The sequence below is a fragment of the Tiliqua scincoides genome, chromosome 3 (assembly GCF_035046505.1).
Source record: "Tiliqua scincoides isolate rTilSci1 chromosome 3, rTilSci1.hap2, whole genome shotgun sequence".
In the NCBI taxonomy this organism is placed as follows: Eukaryota; Metazoa; Chordata; class Lepidosauria; order Squamata; family Scincidae; genus Tiliqua; species Tiliqua scincoides.
Genome location: NC_089823.1, coordinates 226,357,231 through 226,378,211, shown reverse-complemented (window position 1 = coordinate 226,378,211; position 20,981 = coordinate 226,357,231). Strand labels below are relative to the sequence as shown.

At 42.6% G+C, this 20,981-nt stretch overlaps 1 protein-coding gene and 1 pseudogene across 2 annotated transcripts in view; one reads left to right on the top strand and one right to left on the bottom strand.

The window, feature by feature from the left end:
* The window catches only part of FNDC3B (fibronectin type III domain containing 3B), a 313,728-nt gene that overhangs the window by 179,371 nt on the left and 113,376 nt on the right, over positions 1 to 20,981 (bottom strand). The gene's annotated exons all lie outside the window — the stretch shown is intronic.
* LOC136646815 (5S ribosomal RNA) lies at positions 9,106 to 9,225 on the top strand (annotated as a pseudogene).

Below are 20,981 nucleotides of genomic sequence, written 5' to 3'. Positions count from 1 at the left end.
TCACTAACAAAATCTTGTGGGTCACTACAGCCCAATCTGCTTAGATCGGCGTTTCTCAACATTTGTCCTCTGCTGTATCATTTCACATGGTCCAGCCTAATCGAAGTACCACTGTAAGTAACTGCTGATGATATCATTGCCAGCTATGGGTTGAGAGGTCAGATGCAACACAACAAACCCTAGTAAGAGGCTCAGGGTGGACCGGAGGGCTTTTTTAAGCATGGAAAAGCATGCTTTGGAGCTCTGCTCACGAAGCTGAGCCTCCTACCAATGTTTGTTGTGTCACATTCCTGGTCATGCTGCTGGGCCTCCTACCAATGGTCATGAAGCTGGTCATGAATTCCTGGTCATGAAGCTGAGCCTCCTACCAATGTTTGTTGTGTCACATTCCTGGTCATGCTGCTGGGCAACAGGTGTCTGGGAGTCCCATGAGTACCACCAGACACCACTTCAATTACCACTGGTGGTACCTGTACCAGTGATTGAGAAAAACTCTGGATTAGATGGTAGTGAAGGCAAATGAGGACAAGGGTAGTGACAGCAAAGGAAAATCTGTCTTAGAACAACACTGGAAGAGCTCACCGCCAGGCCATTTGCAACAGATGATTTAAGCTGTTCTAAGACGAGGCTGGAAGTTACTGCATCACATAGGCCTTCCTTACGACTAGGATGCTAACATAGGACTTATCACTAGGTTGCTGATGTAGCACAAAGAAAAGAACAAATGGAACAAGAACATGTCTACTTAAAAGAGAAGATAACATTCCACTGTTGGGATGCTCTTGCAGAAGTGGAATTCCATTATATGAGCTTGATTATTCAAATAGTCTAGGCAGCATTAACTCCATTCAGATAGCCTGGAGCCCAGACACATACAAGTGTTATTTACACAAGGCTACGGCAACTGCTAATCCTGTACAACATACCAGGTCTGTTTACCTTAGTCACCTCTTACCTCTTGCTTTTCTTTATCAAGTCAAAAGTCTCCTGGTCTTTTCTAGATTTCCTAATTCTATGCACTGTACAGTGTCCAGCACACATGCTACCACTGCATCAAAGGCTACAAAAAGTAAGACTGGTTATCTTCCTACAAAAATTACATTGTCTTGTGTAAATCAAGAACTACTCCTGCTAATTGGGTAAGTGGCACTTTTTGAAGTGGGTGTCCTCTTTTTAGCAGGGGGAGAGTAACTGGCCCTCCTCACCCCAGCAGTGTCTTTTCTAGTGGCTGTCTGCTGGTGTTCTTTTGTATCTTTTTAGATTGTGAGCCCTTTTGGGACAGGGAGCCATTTGTTGTTTGTTTGATTTTCTCTGTAAACCGCTTTGTGAACTTTCGTTGAAAAGCGGTATATAAATATTGTTATATATATATATATATATATATATATATATATATATATATATATATATATATATATTGGCAACCTTCAGTCTCGAAAGACTATGGTATCACGCTCTGAAAGGTGGTTCTGGCACAGCGTCTAGTGTGGCTGAAAAGGCCAATCCGGGAGTGACAATCCCTTCCACACCAGGAGCAAGTGCAGTCTGTCCCTGGTCTGTCTCCCTGGCTATGGGCCTTCCTTCTTTGCCTCTTAATAATAATAATAATAATAGTCGCCTGCATGAGGTCAATACTTCTGCATTTATCTGTGGCACTGGTTCCCGAACTTTTCAGCATCAGGACCCACTTTTTAAAATGACACTCCATCAGGACTCACTTAGGTTTACAAGACTTTTAAAAAATCTAGAAAGAAATAATATTTTTACTTATTTACAAATAGTAACGAGAAAAAGATGCTAACATTTATCTTCCTATATTTACACAAGCTTGCAAACTGCAGGAGCTCTTTGCAGGGCAATTCTGATTTTTGAAAAGCCTCGAGGCAATTAGTTATCTGCTCCTTTCATCACCTGTGTTTTCATTGGAGGCTCTGCCCAGCTACTATGGAACCCACTAAAAATTAGGCCGTGACCCACCAGTGAAGCCCAATCCACAGTTTGGGAACCACTGAACTATGGGATGGGCTTGTTCATCCCTTGTTTATCACTGGTTTGCTTCAATAAAAAAAGATTCACAATATGTTTTCATTTCCTTTTTAATTTCAGCTTGCAAAACATGCACTGGACCTGAGAGCACATGTATGCACAAACTGTTCACTGTGAACTTCAAACATTGGATTAAGTAGGCTCTTGTTCTGGCAAGTTCATACAACAAACATGTTTGTGTTCAACATTTGATACGCAAAACGTTTTTATCCTGCTTTTCAACCTAAGCAAGATCACAAAGCTGCTTACTTTATCAATATCTATCAGAACTACACATTAAATTAACAAGTAATAAATAAAATGAAGAAATCTAACAGATGCAGCCGCAGCCAACCCGATTTTATAACTTAACTGACCCCAACCACTTAAACAGTAACAACTAGAAAAGAATAACTAGAAAAGACGCAACAGCTTCAACTCCAAGTTTGAGGGAGGCAACCTCTGGGGAATATCCCACTGGCCTTTCCTTCGGTAAATATGAGTTCACTTCATTCTCAGTTGGGCAGTAGAATAAATGGCATTTTAGCGAACGGCTTCTACCTCTCTCCAACAAAAGCCATGTTGGGTTGGGATGCTAAATGGGGCATTGAGGAGGAAAAAACATAGTGAGATGTCTCCACTAATTAACAATGCCACTTTTGCTAATGATGATGAGAACAAACCCAAGTTTATTTCCATGTCATGACAAAAGGTAGCCCATTTGGTTGGCAGTAGCCAGGTGCTGGCTTGGAAGCCTACTGGGAGCTACTGAAGTCATTTTCAAACTGGAGTGACCTTAATTAGTCATGATATGAACCAGGGGCCTCCAAACTACAGCCTGGGGACCTTGGCCCGCCACAAGTCTTTATCCAGCCTTCAGAAACTTAAAACATGTTTTTCCCCAACCGTATAGAGCCCTGCTGCATCAGACCAAAGGCCCATCTAGTCCTGTTTCCTATATCTCACAGTGTCCCACTATTGGCCCACAATTGGACAGTTGACATGTGCAGTTCTGTCCACCACACTCCTTTCCATACGGCCAGAATGGTATCAGCCTGGTTAACCTTCATTTTCACTCATATATCATTTCACAGTTTAAGTACAACTTTTGTTACTTATTCACTCATTTAAATTTCATTCATTCATTCATTCATTCATTCATTCACAAAGCTGATTTTTTTGGCCCAGGAAAATGTATAATATACACGATGTGGCCCTCATTTTGAAAAGTCTCCAAACCTGTTTTGGACCACCATGTGATCCCATCCCAGTTAGTTTGCAAACAGGAACCTGGAAAGGCCACAGAAGGGAGATTCTGAATAGAGTACAAAAAGATTGGTCTGAATCAGCCCAGCCCCAAGGAATGGGCTCAAGGCTCTCCATTTGTTGGCCCTTCACCAGTCAATATAGTATCATTGTCATTTGGGGAACTTAGAACTGACCAAATAAGGATCAAAAATGTCAGGCAACGAAGGACAAGAGGAAAGGAAAGTGCAAAAATTTGATATATTTGGGGTCCACATTCACTACTGCAACCAAAGGCAACTCTCCAAACTATGGCAGGCAAACTGTTACAGCAAATGGGAAAGACAATGTGTGTTGTCACTGGAGTTCTAGGCCTCTTCCCAATCAACATCCTTCTGGACTCCCACATACAGGTACCAAAGGATGGAGAGGCCTGCACCAGTTATTTTAGAAAGGGGGTGCAAAGGGGGAAAACTCAACCCAAGAAAATTATAACATGATACTTAATTTACAGCCTATGTCACTCGACAGAGTCGTGCTCCTGTAATGCAAGATTTTATATTCGTTGAAAAATGGTTTCAGTGTTTTTCAATTTCATTTCACAATTTTCCCAACTAATTAGTCACCAATTAAGCTCATTCCACTTGGCAGTTGAGTGATAAGATATATGAAGTTTCCCCTGGGGGTAGAAAAATGCTTCTTACTGCTACAGCATTCTTAATATATAGTAAAAAGTGAAAGAAGTTGGCAAAAATCAAACAATACACAAGTCAGCCAAGAAAGATGATCTAGGCCTTGTCAAACACAGTTATGCCTAGTTAGCATCTTTGAAAAGTAATTACGGTTTTGAGACGGAGGGAATACACTTTAGCACTTGGCAGAGTTAAAGAAAACAGACCAACACTGCAATTCTACACATACTTTACTTGGGAGCAGGTCCCACTGAGTTCATTGGGTCTTCCAACAAACACTTATCACATATATAAGTTGCAGTGATGACAAACATAACCACAAACTGTTAAATGACCACTACCATGAAGGCTGGCTACACAGGGGGTATTAGTTCCCCCTTGTACCTTGATGGGCTCCCCTCCCCTTGAGAATATGTGACACAGGTTCAAGTTTTCATTTTCTTCTGTGTTGTCACAACTGCCTCCAGAATAAAGCGAGGGGAACACTCAACCAGTGACTGCTGACTGGGTTGACTACTGGCCTCAGTAGGCCAACTCATGGGTTTGAGTCTGGGCAGTTGCCCACACCAGCCAATATGTCCACGCTGGCCCTAACCACAATAAGAACCAATCCTATGCATATCTACTCAGATGTAAGTCCCATTATAGTCCATGAGGCTTACTCCCAAGTAAGTGTGGCTAGGATTGGGTCCTAAGACACAAAATCAGATCTACAATAGTATAGCAGAACTAACCATCACTAGCCGAGATAAACTAACAGCTAGCAGCTAACAATTCTCTATGGATGAATAATTTGAATTCACAGAAAACTAAATTTTGAGTTTATTTTTCACGGCACATGAGATCTTTTACTGCACACAGGCTGAGAATTGCTGAGCTGGGTTCAAGTAGCACAAGGAAGAGAGCACAGAAGTTCTAGCAAGTTTTATTGGTTGGTCAATATTCAACATCAACTATTACTGACTTATCCACAGCTGTTTAGAAGAACTCTTTCTAAACACAACAGAAGAAAAAGAAGACGTAGTATCTGAAATTTTAGCAAAACTCACAATTTCATATAATATGTACTTATGAAATATGCAGGTCAATATTCAACATCAACAATTACTGACTTATCCACAGCTGTTTAGAAGAACTCTTTCTAAAAGCAACAGAAGAAAAAGACGTAGTATAAGATCTGAAATTTTAGCAAAACTCACAATTTCATATAATATGTACTTATGAAATATGCAGCTCACAATCACCGCATACAAAAGTGGAGCAAGAGTTTGTTAACAAGGCAGTTCTCCCCCCCATACCAGAAGAATGCTTGGAACTTTATGGGGGGGGGTACAATTGAGCCCATGTCCAACCTTCTTTAATGTGCTTTCCAGCTGCATTTTTATGAGCTTCAGAGATAAATCATGCCTGGAATGAATGTTAACTGTACCCAGAAATAGACTGAAATCATCAGTGACAGAAAAACCAGCCTCACTGAATTTGGACAGCATGTTGTAGCTGAAGGGTCTCAGCTCCCACCAGCCTTTCAGTCACATATTCCATATGCAAAGAAAGAGCACTGGGCTGCCCCCCTCCCCCCCCCCACACAACAGTCTTTATAAGGGAAGAATTAGTCATGTGCATTTATGTTGCCTCCCAGTAGCATAACTAGGGGGGAGAAAACAGTAAGCACTGCAGATGCCACAACACACCATGTAAGCAGCCCACCGGCTCACCATCAGTGCCATTCTGGGCAGTGACAGCAACATGTAGGAGACACTGTTTGGTTCCGCAAGTGCCTGCATACCATTGCTGCGCGGAACAGCTCTGATAGCGAGTGAGAGGGGCTGCTTGCACAGTGCGCTGTGGCGCCTGCAGTACTTAGTTTTTCCCCTCATCTAGCAACATTACTGATGCTTCCCTCTCACCTCCACTGTACATGGAGCCTCCATGAAGGCTTAACCCTTTACTTCTCACTCCAACAAAGCCAAAGCACTTGCCACTAGGTTAGTGCATATTCACCTCCCAAGACCTTTGCCTTGTTCCTTGTCCATGTGTTCTCTCCTCACTGTCAATTTAGGTTAAAGGCCTTAACGGAACGCGTTACCTTGTTTGGATACTTTACATAAATTGTGTCTTTGCAGTACCAGTACATAGTCTAAGGGCACATGAGACACTTTGTTGAAACTTTGTTGAAACTAAGCAGGCCTAGGTTTGATTAGTGCCTAGATAGGCAGGGATAGGTGGAGACTTGGATGACTTGGACTCAAGTACCAACACACATTTGCACAACTCATTAACTTGAGCTACAAGTGTTTTTGGACTCAGAAATTACTCATAACAAGGGTTTTACCCTAAAAAGGAAAAGACTCAAACAGACTCAAGTCAAGACTTGCTTTTGTGTTTGTGACTGTTTTGCTTGTGCGCTTGTTTGGGTTTTTCGCCACCTCAGCTGCTTGACTTACTTTTCAAAAAAGACATGGATTCAAGTCAAAATGACTCAAAAAAACAGCTCTGGACAAGCCATAACAGCTGCCATTACGACTTGTGGGCAACTTGAATCAAGGGGGACAAAGACTCAGGACTCGACTCGAGTCCCTGCACCGTGGCTCTGGCACATCCCTGTGGATAGGCAACTTTGTGGGAACCCACACACACTGCCCTGTGCTCAGTGGAAAAATATAAATATCCAGCTAACTGGGTAAAGAGACACTTTTTCAAGTGGTACTTTATATTTAGGAGAATCACTGGCCCTCCTCCCCAGCATAGTGTCTTTTCTAGTGCCTGTTGCTGGTGTTCTTTTGCATCTTTTTAGATTGTGAGCCCTCTCGGGACATGGAGCCAATTAGTAATTTGAGTTTTCTCTGTAATATTTCTGTATAAATATGAACATGTACAAATATTTCCTTGGGTTTCTTCCCCCTGCCATTTCTATTTTTGTTTGCTTACAGTATACAATTCTGCAGAATGGAAAAGTTGTTAGCAGAATAATTAGTTCAGAAGCTCTCAAACCCCCATAATTGTGAGCTTATTTAAGAAGCAGTCTAGCAGTAACAAGGTTTCCTTCTTTTTCAGTAGACGAGCAATAGTTGATGAGCAGTAGCAAAGTCCTAATTCTGCATTTACCCCCAGTAAACACAGCAAGGATAGCAGAGCGTTTGCAGGAGAAGAAGCAACAAGCAAAACACAGAGCAGACACTTCCCCACCCATGTTTTCTTCTGAGGGCTCTTTCCCCCCTCCCCGCCATGTTCCCACCCTCTCATCTTCACAGGTGTTAGTGACATATATAAATGCGTCCACATGCATTACACATTAAACTGCAGTCAGGTGGAGGATCCTCAAAATGCTACAGCTCCACTTCCATATGGTATTTCCAGATTACAGGGCACACCCCTAATTCACTCAGATAGCACACATTTGCTTTGCACTAAGGAGAACCTACAATGAAACCAAATCTCAGATCTTTTTTAGCAACCATCTGGTCAGTATATAAAGAAATAGCAGCTCATACAGCTTTGCCACATAACCACCAAGTCAAAATGATCTTCAGCTAGTCTAGGCTTGTACAACTTTAGAAAAATGATTTTCAACCACTCTGCCACAGCACATTGGGGTGCCAGGAATGATCTGCATATGTGTCTCAGGAGTTTGGGTGTGAGTAATTTGTTAGTAGGGCCACTGGAGAATGTGAACCACCGCTGGTAGTGCAGCGTGCCTTGTCAATAACCAAAAAAAAATGATGCTGTACCTTGACATTTTAGCGCCTTATGAGTATGCTGTGAGATGAAAAAGATTGAAAATTGCTGCTTTCAAATCAACAAGCCCAGTGCAATCCACTAGCTATGTACCTACCAAGATCCACAACGTGTGATTGGTGGGCTGCAAGTTGCACAAACCTAAGACAGACCCCCTTGTAGTCCAACTGATGTCAACACCAGATTCAGTGTAGCAATCCAAAAATCTCTACTTTGTTGGAATTAGCTTCCAATTATACTAGGAGGAAACAGCTGCCTGGATCATTTTATATAAAAGCTAAAATAGGTCAATGCAATTGTTTCAGAGCAGACAAGAGCAGAATGGAAGACATATGAAGTTAATCAAAGTTCTGGAGGAGGCAGAAGTTATTACTACATCATGAATATGAAACTTAACTTATCAAAGGTTAAAGCCTTGCTGAAGAGATTTTTTTTAAAAAAACCCTACCATAGGGACAATTCTCCATGACTGCTTTTATAGACAGCAGTGCCTAGAGAACATCTTTGCCAGAAAAACAGCCCTTCTAAGGGACCCAACACACGATCTCTGTGATAAAAGGTTTCATGCACTGGAATGTCTAAACTAGAGACTAGGGTAAACACAAATAGACTGCCATCGCAAGCTATTTATTCCACCCTAGCCTGAGGTCTTTGCTTACTGTAATTTGATGGTTTTAGCTAAATCTTAGTGGATAGCAGACCCTTTTACAAATAAGCCAGCACCATATGGCACAAGATTTCCAGAGGGGCCCACAGCAAAGACCAAACTGTCCCAGACTCCTGGATATACATAGATTCTTGCTTTTAAGTAGGGTTGATGTCCACTTACTATGTATCATAATGCAAGTGGAGATCAACCATAATCTGAAAAACAGAAGACTGAAAAACAGCAGGGCTAGTCAATTTATAGGTTTAATTTATTTTTCCAAGGGTTCCATCCAGGAAGGTACTGGGGGCCCCTTTGGCACTTCCCCAGCAAACCACTTAAGCAAATACTTTGTTGTAATCCTGCAAATAAATTCTATTTGGACTATGCATGTGGCTCAAGTACAGCATGAACTTAAAAATGCTTTGCTGTGTTGAAGGAGTACACCAAGTATCTAGCCATAGCAACCCACATGTTGGGTCATCCAAGTGGATTCTGACAGGATTGCAATATTGGCTATCTACCACAATGTAGAAAAGATATTTATATGAAGTGTTATTCTCCCACCGCTTGATATCCATGTTCACTTGGAGAACTGACAGGTGCAACTGTGATTAGGGGAACCCCCAATGAGACCTGGCATCAGTGACTGCTGTGAACACCATACACGAACAAACTAAGAAAATGTAACTAGATTCCCACAACTAAAACCAGAAAACGGCAACTCCCTAACTAGTTCAATAGGCAATAATGTATGAGAAAGTTTGCAGCAACTGTTACCCTGCACATGCCCGATCTCGTCTGATCTTGGAAGCTAAGCAGGGTCAGGCCTGGTTAGTACTTGGATGGGAGACCGCCTGGGAATACTGGGTGCTGTAGGCTTATACCATAGTCTTTCGAGACTGAAGGTTGCCAACTATGAGAAAGTTTATGAAGATGCTGCCCTGGTGGCATCAAAAGATGACTGACCATTAAGGCCACCTCTGTTTGAGGAATATGTATTCTCCAGGACTCAAGCAGCTGCTTTGCACAGGGGTCTCCATAATTGCATTCCCCAGGAGCAAACCCTATAAATGTCTTCACGTGAATATCCCATATAGTCTTCACAGAAACCATGAAGAACACTTCGTTCCAAGATGAGTTGGAGGGGGAAAGGATAGCTGAAGCTCTAGTCTTCTTGTACTGCCTATTTAGAAATTTCTTTGAACCCTCAGTAGCATTTCAATTTATTTCTCATCCTGTGCGTGAGTCATCCTTTTGCCCCTCTCTTCCACAGCACACTACAGCCGGTCTGTTCTGCTCCAGTTGTGGGATGCCACGTTGACAGGAAATCATGCTGACTGCCAGGTCACATACATGACTGTCTGGAGCAGTCAGCATATACACATGCAGTACAGAGTCCACTTTTTTTGCGCTCTTTCCACAAATGAAAAATGCCGTGAGAGTCTTCCTGGAAAAAAGCCAATGAATGTGCTGATTGCTCTTATGTGCCTATAGAATACCTATGGTTTCACGTTGACTTTGTGCTTCAAATGTCCACATTTCTGTGTTCCAAAAATATTTCCATTCACACGGAGAAAAATATTTCCATTCACATGGAGAATCTCCCCCATTTTCAAATATGTACTGTACAGCAGCCAAACTGAAATAGTTGGAAAAGATTAACAGAAGCCAAATCAAACTTCACAGCTTTTAAAACACACACATGGGTCTGGATAACTGAATAAAGTGAAGTATGATCAGTTGCCACTCTTAAAGTTTTTAAAATGGGTGCACACATATTAAGAAACTGGAGTCTAGGAAATCAGATTCGTATATTGCACATTTCTTTAAACAAAATTAGATCCTAAAAAACAACAGTAATGTACTTTCATGACAAGAAAAGTATCCTTTAGTTTAAGTTCATCTTATTATAAGCCTGCCTACATTTTAGCACACATTGGCAAGCACTAAAGGTGTTACTAGCAATAAAGTGGCAGGTATAAGAATGCTTCTACCACAAGTTGTTCTTGCAAGGAAGTTTCTGTGGCTAGGTTCATACAATCAGAATTTTTGCCTCTGAACTAAAGGAAACGGGAACTTAGTTCAGTGGTATGAGATTTTTCGCATGCAGATGGTGCCAAGTTCAATCCTAGCATCTCCAGGAGAGGCTGAGAAGGACCCTCAGCTGAAGCCCTGGAGAGAATAATGGGTTGCTGCATCTACCCAGGATGCTGCCTCACATGTTAAACACCTGCACAATCCCATTTTGTTCCCATACTGCAAATGTAATGCCTGTAATAAATAGCGGCTGTACAGAGGGAATACATGGTTCAGGTGGAGATTCACAGAAAGGTTCAGCTTGCTTGGGTATATACATACAAGACTAATAAAAAAAAAAAAAGACTTGTATGAGTTGATAAGAAAACTTTGTCCGGAACGATTTAGGATTTAGAAGGCAAAAATTAGGACTTTGAACTGAACGGAAACACACCTTAAGAGAGGCATGTGTTCCTGAATACAGTGAACAGGAAGATGGGTGCAGCACACACAAGAAGGCAAAGCCAAGAGTTGTGTGAAAAATCAAATTGGTGATCAGATTTTCTGACACGTTTTGAACACTAGGGTTCACCTTCAGTGGAAGGACACCAAACATCTAATCAGAACAGATGAAACCACAACTCCAGTATAATTCAGCCTCAGGACAAGCATCTCTTCAAACTGCCTTGCTCACAAAAAATCCTATACCTGTCTACCCATAGGTAAGCCCAACTGACTTCAATGGGACTTACTCCCATATAAGTGAGTATTGGCTTGCAGACTCAATCATTAAACAGAGTTACTTAGTCACAAAGAAGCTGTTCGCTCTAGATCAGTGGTTCCCAAACTGGAAATGGATCATTCCCCCTTAAAGGGAGCGCCCTAGGAATGAGTCACAGACAGCACCACAGGGACCCAGGGACATGTAATCATACTTGGGAGGTCCTGAAGCTTTGATCACAAAGTGAGCTCCAATGAGCGCTCAGAGCTCAGTGCTACAGTGGGGAGGCTCGCAAAAGAGGCTGCAAGTCCGATCAACCCCATAGGTTTACATGCCCCTGGCGCCATTGGGGCCACCCACCACAATTTAGTGTGGTCCCAAAGTTCTACTGTTGCTCTAGGGTTAACTAATGTGCCTTACAGGGGTTGGTGGGGGGCGGGGAGAATACACAAACTTTTCCTAGATTTGTAATTTCAGATTTAATTGGCATGAACGTTTTGGGAAGAAATAGGAAGGTACTAAGAATGGGCTTGGACAAAATTGGGCAAATACTACTGAAATACTACTGAAAAATCTAATTGGCCTGAGAAGAAACCTTGCTATGTAACACAATATCCTTGTAACATCATGTTGCATAAACTTTGTCACTAGTGCAGTGGTCAGCACATCCCAAGCTAAGCTCCAATTTGCTGAGTCTGGAGATGAATAATATTTCCAGCAAGAAGTATGTGCAGTTAAGATAGCTAATTCAGAGCTACACGTTATTGTGATTATTATTCTTAATAAGGCAGCACTGTAGTGCAATTACTGCTATGAGACACTCTGCTTTAAAAAAAAAAAATACTAAAATGCAAGAAGATAGTTTTTCCCCACCAAAAGGAGTAGAACCACAAGGATTGGTGAGAAAAGGAGATATCCCACGAAGAATCATATGGAGTCTGCAAAGAGAATAGACATAAATATTTTGACTAACACAGCTGAGGCCATTTGGATAGGAACACAGGACAAATACGATCACATGTTGTTTGGATGCGACTACAGACCTCCAAGGCAGCTGTGGAGACCAGACTTCTGATACAGGGTAAAGTCTGATCAACAAAAAGAGCTCAGCTTTAATTGCACTAGCAAAATTGGGCAGTCACCAAAAAAACAAATGATAAATAGGGCAGACAGGCTTTGCTCTTCCAGCTTGTTACAGCTCTTCCCTTGTTACCTTTTCTCCTTATCACTGATATCTTCCTCAGTGCTAGAATTTAAACTGTAATCCCCCCTCCTCAAGGGCAGCAACTTATACTTTTTGCTCATGTACACAGTGTACATTGATGACTATTTAAAACCATCACCACTGTATTATCCCCAAAGATTTGCCTTCTCTCCCTATCATACCATTTTCAACCACTGTGCCATTTTCAACCACTGTGCCGTGGCACACTGGTGTGCCGTGAATGGTCCCCAAGTGTGCTGTGGGAGTTTGGTGGAGGGTCATTTATTAATAGGACCATAGGGGGATATAAGCCCCCAGCAACAGCATCGTGTGCCTTGTCAATGTGCCATGAGACAAAAAAAAAATGAAAATCACTGTGCTAGCAGTTGTTGATCACTGATAGTGTTCACATACTCCTAGCAAATGCTATTTAGTCACTGCTCAGAGGCAAATTTGCTGCAACATAGTGGAGAATGTTGCAGACACTGTTGAGCTTGACAGCCAGGAGGGTCTCTCACCTTCCCTAACTTTATACAAGACAGAATTTCTCCAGGTATAGCTTCTCTCATCTCTGTGTGACACACCAAATCAGTTAACTTTCTCCCTTCAATACAGCACACAAGGTCCTAAGCCCTATCCCCCTTTGCACCCAGCAGAAGGCAAAATAGATAGGGATGGATGATGGAAGAAGCTGGGGGCAATTTTTAGTTTTTCCAGAAGTGGATTGAAACTGAAACCACTTGAACTTGCTTCTACATGTTCCCAAGGTACTGTCAAGTGGCTTTGGGGGGCGGGGGGGAATACTGTGGAAGCTTTGTGCAAGGGTTACATGCTGGAAGTGTTTCCATTACTGTGCAGGTGCATAGTTAATTACTGGCCCACCTGCACACCTGTATGGTTTGTAATGAGCCTGGGATGAAATATCAGTTCTGCCAAAGACTTTGGCAAAGGTTTCGAAAAGGCCAAAAAATGTCATTTTAATCAAAACACTGTCCTTCAAATTCATAAGAGTATTAATCACCAAATACCTTTCACTGCAGCTGCTGCTCTGTGGCCCGTCTGCTAACATCATCTCAAATCCAGCTGGCCATTAGAAATGTTCAGGGGGAAAAGGGTCCAGCAGCATCTGGGTACATACCTGGATATCCAATATTTCCACTGGCAGCCACAAAGTGGGGTGGCTGGAATTAGAAAGGCACAAAAGCCCAGTCTGCTTGGCGGCTTTGACACGGTGGTCTATACGCTGGGCTGGATTTTGCTGGCTAGGGGTGAAGCACTCATCCAGGGAGTCTGCTTTTTTTGAACCCAGTCTGATACACCCAAACAGTTGAACCAATTGACCTCACTTTACTTTACACACAGAAAGGGGAATTTTCAGGAAGCCAAACTACAGAGGAGGCTATATAACATTTGTACTGGAGAGCTGAGAATTTGCAGCTGTGTATAACAATGCCAAGAAACTCATATATGAAGCTGCAAAACTTAGAATAAAAAGGATGGTCCGTGCTAGTATTTTTTAAATTCATTTTTTTATCATTATATCCCACCCTTGCATAATGTTCCCAAAAGTTTGTCATCCAGACTTATGATCAGGCACATACCTGCTCAGTTTAGGCAATCTCGTAGCACAGCGGTTCTCAAAATTTTAGCACTGGGACCCACTTTTTAGTGGGCCATTTTTAGAATGAGAATCTGTCAGGACCCACCAGAAGTGATGTCACGACCAGAAGTGACATCATCAAGCAGGAAAATTTTTAACAAGCCTAGGCTGCAATACTACCCACACTTTACCTTGGTGTAAATCCACACTTCTTCTGGGAAAATTGGTAAAGGCATAAACATAGTAGCCTGTTAAAAGTACAGAGCTGTAACATTTCCCCAGATGCAGTCACATACCATGGTAGTATCAAGTCTAATATATTAAAAATAAAATCTTGAAATGGATGGGGACCAAGTGGGTCTGACCCAGAGTTTGAGAAACACTGCATATAGCATCATGTATACCTTGTTAATTCTCTGAACCCTACTTTGCATTACAGATTATTCCTTCCCCCCCCCCCCCAGTTTTTGTTTTTCAAACCATATGAACATTAAACAGGAGAAAGGCTGTAACTCAGTGCTTTGCATTGCATACAGTATGCTTTGAATACAGAAGGCCCACATTCCACCCCTGGCATCCCCAAACAGGGCAGGGAAAGACCCCTTCTGAAATCCCAGAGAGGCACTGCCACTCAGCATAGATCGTTCCGAGTCAGATGGTATGACTCAGTAAAATGTGGCTTCATATATTCATATTTCAGTCATCAGAATAACCTGCTCACTTCAGAAGTTGGACAGGAACTTCTGTGGCACAAAAGCTAAACAGAACACTTCTTCTGGGAAAATGTTAAAAGAGCTCTAAAACGGTTCCTGTTTACTTTTGGGGCTGATGTTCATTCCATCTTCTTACCACCCACGGAAGCAAAGCTCTGATTTCAAAAGTCTCCCTTCACAAGCACCAGCAGTGATAGGGAAGGCTTTTTGCTATATTTGCTATGGGTACAACAGGGTTGTGGTATGTGCATCAATACAGGAACTATATAGGTGAGGCTGTTCATACTAAATAGGCGAGTCTTTCCTACTGAACAGTCATCTTTCAACTGGGCAATGAAATGTGAGGAAAAGTACATGGAAGTTATGGTATTCACACATTAATCGCTATATGCAATGTAGGATTTCATCACGGCTCTTACCTCTGTAGATTGTCATGTAATGGGGCTTTATTTGGAGGCAGCAAGGAAGGAGACCAAGGTATCATGCAAGCTACATGCAGGGAGACAGAGAGGGACAGCTAGAAAGCTGGGTAGGCATGTGTTTGGTATGGTGATGGAGGAGGGAACAGGACCAACTGGAGGATTCACTAAGATCTTGGATGAGGGTTAATAAACTGAAATTAAATCCAGACAGAGTTCCTTCTGGTCCAGAAAACCATGACTCCGGTGCTAGACTATCTACCTGCTAGACTATCTACCTGCCTGGGATTCTTCGGGATCCACAGCTACATCTGGATCATCAAGCAGTAGCTGTGCCCAGGGGAGCTTTTGCCCAGCTTTGGCTGGTGCTCCAGCTGCAGCCGTACCCAGGTCAGTTGAACCTGGTCACGGCAGTCCAGGCCTTGGTGATGTCTCAATTGTACCATAACATGCACTATGTGGGACCACCCTTGAAGACTGTACAGAAACCATAACTAGTGCGGAATGTGATGGCTTATGTGGTTGCTGGGGAGGCAGTTCACTCTGGTGGGCTGCTGCTCCAGTGACTACACTGGCTGCCAATTCATTTCTGGTCTCCATTGAAGATGTTGGTATTAACCTTTACAGCCTTTTATGGACTGGGACCTCAGGATACTCCCATATATTCTATTCTACTCTCTTCCTGGTTAAGAACAGCCCCTCATTACAAGCATTCCAGGGTGGACTGAGGACATTTTTGTTTCAGCTGGTATTTTAGGGTGATGTTTTATTCTTGCTGCTGGCGGCCTTATGATTCTTACAGTTTTAATGCTCCTTTGGCTGTCTTATTTTGAAGGCTTTTTTTAGTAGCTTATATTGTTATTAACTTACATTCTACTCTGCGCTGCTATGGTGATTTATGGAGTAAGTGCTGATGCTTAGGAATTTCATTGATTATTTGTGTTTTATTGTTGTGTATTGTGTGGTCTTTTCTTGAACACGAATTTGTTTTTAGCCACCATGGGCTCTGGAAAGCCAGGATGTAAACTTTTTCAATAAACCGACAAAAACTGTAGCCAATGTCTTCTCTAAGCTACGTGGCTGCACAGCTCAGATTTGTTTTCCTAGAAGTCCACCAATGACATATAATGTTATCATTGAGCCCCCAGAGGCACCACCACAGAAGGGGTCCACACAGCAGCATGGAAACCTTAAAGGAACTGGTTCTCAAACTGGGGCGTTGCAATGCCCCAGCCAGAGAGCCCTGGCCTCTGCCCCCTTAAGGGGTGGACGGGAGGCAGCGAGGCAATCGCCAGGATCACATTGCTTTGAAAGGGCGCAGGGACTTGGCTGGACTTAGCACAGCCTCCTGCAGCCTCCCGGATCATCCGCATGTTGGGGAGGCCTGCAGAAGCTGGCGCGGGACTTCCTGCCCCCCCCGGGGGGCTGCAGCAGGCTGTGATAAGTCCAGCCAAGCCCCTGAGCCCCTTCAAAGCGACACAATCTCTGGAGAATGCAGCGCTGCCTCTCCCCCTCCCCCCCCCGCAAGGACTTACTGAAGAGCTCAAACCTCCTGTGAGTTTGAGAACCACTGCAAAAAAGTAACACTGTCTAGAGCCCCAATCATGTAATACAACATTTCTGGGGGGGGGGGGAGGATCACACACCCTGTTTCTTCTAGCTGTCTTGCGTTACCCTTTGTAATACAGTTTTGCTTCCAAGTTACTTTCAAGACTCCCCCTAAATACTCCCAAAAATAACGTGTGCTGTTTGTGCCCATCATGTTCACTGGTACCCAGAACCTAAAGTTGCTTTAAACAAATGACCAGAAACACACAGCCTGGTTTACTCAGAGCAATCTGATCTTCCGAAATCAGCTGGTGAAGCTTTTCATGGAACAGAGATGAATATTATCACCTGCTAAAGTCCACAACTCATGCTACTATTAAAGCAGCGAAAGCAGGAGCAGGTATAAGGCTGACAATCCTATCAGAAACAGCAAAATAGCTCTAGATAAACCTTCTGAATGTAACACAGTTAATAATGATTTTCTCTGAGAATCGCAAGCAGTGTTGCCTGGTTGCATTATCCCACATGAGCTGCGCACGAGAAGTATTGGTGTTCAATATATCATGTTCAATATAATTCCAGTTAACACAGGGCATTATCCATTCTGCTTATTTCTGCCTTGGGATCTCACATCCTTTATTTTACAGCCCTTTTGTATTGCAAAATACAACACATCTGAACTAAGAACAATGTTTACACTACTTACTTTGTAAAACTGAGTTTATTAGAACAATAAGGAGAAACCCCAGTAAGATGATAAACTGTACTTAAAGAAAACTTCAGTGAATTTCTTTTGCCAAGTTTTGTATTTAAAAATCAATATTACCAACTTAAAAGCTTCAGGCTTCATTTTCATTTACTAAAAAGGACTGTGGTTATTGTAAAGATCACTTGTCCTCAATACTTCGTAAATCCTTGCTGGTTAACCACTTATAAGAGGAAAACTTCAGTGCAACATAATGGACATATTCAGCATACAAACCAGATTCTTGTGCTTCTACCATGACCCTACAAGCCTCCTAAGAACCAGAGCATTGCCCAACTTGGCAAGAATAAGGCACTCTAGAGTAAAAGCACAATCTTCAATGAATGATAAAAAATTACCTTCTCAATGTTAAATAGCTATAAAAAGCAGTTACACAGATAGCCAATTCCACTTTTGTACTGCTAAGATACTAGGGGCAGGAGCAGAGAAAATGTATGGTTAGCTAATAAGCTTAAGGACCAGGCACTTCCTCCTTGGCGGTAAACTGCAAACGCTGGCTAGCCTTAAGCATGCATCAAGTGGGTGTCTATGCAAGCTACAGCCATAATTAAGGATGGGGAGGAGTTGAACTAAGGAGGAGAAAGAATTACTATCCTGCACTGTTGAGTTACATGTCAATACATGTACACTGTGTCAGGGCCTAGGAGAGGGGGGTAAAAGGGTAATTTGCGCCCATGGTCAAAAAGGAGGCCCATGAGCCAAAGAAGGGGGCCCAGAAATTTCCTGGATGTTACATTTTCCTAGCTACTCAGACTTGTTGCCCTCAGGGGATGCTGGGGACACTACTACGAGTGTGTGGCTGCAGCTACTGGTAAGCCATATCTGCTGGACCGAGGAATGCATACATGACAACACAGTGTCAAATCTGGGAGGAAACAGGACTGCTACAGTAGCTTTTTGGCTTGTGAATCTGCTAACCATGAAGGAGTGGGTAGGAGCTCAGGGACACAGCTGCAAGACTACAGCTGCTGCAGTAGCAAGTTTTGGTACACACTGGACACTTGCCATTCTAGTGTGAGCCTAAATACAATGATGCTAATTTTCTGAATGATTTTCTATATTTAAAAGATTTGAGAGAGATTTAGGAGTGTGTTTGGTTTTCTGTATTATTGCATGTAATACAATAATTCTGCTGATGTCACATGGGTAGGTAGACCAGGGCTCCAAAGACTTTTCCAGCTGTCTCCAACCTCTCCCCATCCTGTTTTGCCCCTCCTTGCACCCATTCTGCTCACCCATCACCACCCTCCCCTGTTCTGTTTCACCCCTCCCCCTTTGTAAAGGGGCCCAAAAGAAACTTTGTACCCCCTGATAAAATTCCTCTCGGAGGCCCTGCACTGTGTCCCCAAGTTATGGACATCCAATTTACAGACAGCTGTGTGGGCACTTTTGTGCAGGTGCAGTCTGTCCTTTTCACTGCTTTCGCACAGGTACAGTAGCGCCAAGCAGGAAAGAGCCTGCTCCAATTTACGTCCCTTCTGACTTCCAGACAAACCTCCGGAATAGAACCAGGAGGTAACTTGGGAACTTTGTGTATGTAAGATTTAAATTTGATAAATGCAGATGGATAAAATAAATAAATAAATAAATAATACAGGTATTTATATACCGCCTTTCTTGGTCTTTATTCAAGACTTTATTCAAGGCGGTTTACATAGGCAGGCTTATTTCAATCCCTGTAGGGATTTTTACAAATGAAAGAAGGTTCTTTCTTTCAAGAACCACAACATTCAGGTGTTTCATTCTGATCTGGTTTCACATTCTGGCCTCCAGCCTCCCATGCTCAGAGCAGATGGAATAGCTCAGCTTCAGCTTGTCAGCTGCTTCAAGGGCGCACGGCGCCGGTGGCCTCCAACTGGTGACCTTGTGGATGTTATCTTCAGGCAAATGGAGGCTTTACTCTTTAGACCAGACCTCCTGCCCAGGAGGATACCTTTGTTTTTCCTCTCATATTCTGAAAACGCATCTTTGAGCTTACCATGGTGCGCTCTCTCTATAATTTGATCAAATTTAAGACACATACCCCACAGAAAACAGGAGTCTGTCATATTCTATGAGTTACCAAAACGCTGTTCTGAGTTTTGATCAACCGCATAAAGGCTCGCTATTTCCAAACAATTTCCTAAACTTTACATGAAAGAATCCAACTGCCCCGTCAGAAATGTTTTTCATTAGGTAAGAACCTTGTATATAAGCAAAAAGTAGGTACAGCTGCCTAGTTAGCATGATGCCATATAAATAAAACTTGATTATTGGGTTCACTCAGCTTATGGAAATTCAGCTTCTACATCCCTCAATACAATACTAACTCCCTTGCACCAATCCAAACTCACTGAGGCAGATTTTCAAAATCTGAACAGTGGCTGAACCAAATAAATACAATTTATAAAAATTCTAATCTGATGCATTGTATTTGAACTATGTTTTTGCATAAACAGATGCACAGGACTACAAAGTAATGCATTAGATCTCAATAAAAAAGGAATTTCCTGCCTTCTTAAAAATGTTTCCTCTAGCAGAAGCCTACAGATCTGGGGGAGGGGTAAAGAAAATAGAGCAAGTTACGATACCTAGGGCTGTCTAGGGGCTCTGTGGGATGCACAGTTGCTACTAGATTCGCAGGCTGTGGTGAGGGGAGCCTATGCTCCGCTTTGGCTGATCCAACAGCTGCAAACACACCTGAATCACTCAGGCTTTGCCACAGTGCCCCATGCCTTAGTGACAACTAGACTAGATTACTGCAGCACACTCTACCTGAGGCTACCTTTGAAGACTGTTCAAAAACAGCAATTAGTACAAAAAACAGCTGCCCTTATGGTTGCAGGACCTCGTGGGTTCAACTCCATCAGGCTGCTACTTTGGCAGCTACACTGGTTGCAGATTAGCTTCTGGGCACAATTCAAGGCGCTAGTTTTTACTTTTAAGGCCTTTTAGGGCTTGAGAACAAGGTATTTGAGGCAATACCTCCTTCCATATAATCTGATCCATCCTAATAGGTCATCATACAGGGCCCACTTAACCATGCTGCCATTAATAGAGGTGAAGGGCATGGAAGTGAGGAATAAGGCCTTTCCAGTGGTGGTGACCCCCCAAGTTTGGAATTCCCTTCCCTTAGAATTAAGAACCGCTCTCACCACCATGATCTTTTGGTGGAGCCTTAAGACCTTTTTGCTCAGGATGGCTTTTGATGATGTGATGGTCTGAATGAAATCTTAACCGTTTAGTTTTATGCAACCCAATTAATTTTGTTTTATTATTGTTGTATGTTTTTAATCTTGTAAGCCACCTTGAATACATTATTGGGTTCATTCAGCTTATGGAAGTTCAGTTTCTACATCTCCCAATACAATCCTAAGCCACCTTGGGTGCCCTTACTGGGAGAAAGGAGGGCTATTAATTAATTAAATTAAATGCCTGTGTCATTAACTCAAGGAAGATACACAGCCTCTTGTTAGTTCTATTTAAAAAGTTCCTTCTCTATATTTTAACACAGAATTAACTCAGTGGCTCAGATCCTTATTGGCTATTTCTTCTCTAAAGTAGGGATCAACCTGGAATAGACTGTTTAAGAGGGTATAGCCTACATCTCTCACTCACTATGCGCACGGAATCTTCACAGTCTCACGAAGCACCCACCGCTCAGATGTT